The 511-nt window shown below is 33.5% G+C and overlaps 1 protein-coding gene across 3 annotated transcripts in view; it reads left to right on the top strand.

Moving 5' to 3' along the window:
* PDGFC (platelet derived growth factor C) overlaps positions 1–511 on the top strand; it is a 242,926-nt gene that overhangs the window by 97,941 nt on the left and 144,474 nt on the right. The gene's annotated exons all lie outside the window — the stretch shown is intronic.

The following is a 511-nucleotide window of genomic DNA, read 5'->3' as shown; positions in this document are numbered from 1 at the left end:
TTGCTTTTTCTATGTTCTATGATATAATGCTTAAATGGTGTAAGACATGTCTTTGGAGGAACTTAAATGCTAGCTTTTAGCATGATTTGGGGAGAGGACTGGATGATTAAATTGTCCAGTTAGGAAGTTAGGGTGATAATCTAGATTTTAATATCCTACCATTCATAGTTATACTGTAAGCAGGCTATTTATTTCTCAAAAGATTTTAAAACAGTCCAATAAAAAACCCAAGACTATTAAAATAAAATATAGTTTATCAGGATTATAAATGAGGGAGTTAATATGCCAAAAATTGTTGCTACTATACTTGTGGGGATGAAGTAATAAATATAGGCATGAATGTCCTTTTAGCCATGGGATAATGAATGTGAATAGGTGAAAAATTAGTTCAGCGATTGCTTTTGAGCACCTGCTACTTGTCAGGCACCTTGGAAGATGTCAGGAATAAAAAGTGAATGACACAGATGTGAAGTTCAGGTAACACACAATTTAAGGAGAGACTTCAAACTCT

This window comes from Galeopterus variegatus, unplaced genomic scaffold (genome assembly GCF_000696425.1).
Source record: "Galeopterus variegatus unplaced genomic scaffold, G_variegatus-3.0.2 Scaffold900, whole genome shotgun sequence".
Lineage (NCBI taxonomy): Eukaryota > Metazoa > Chordata > Mammalia > Dermoptera > Cynocephalidae > Galeopterus > Galeopterus variegatus.
This window is presented reverse-complemented; position numbering and strand designations above follow the sequence as displayed.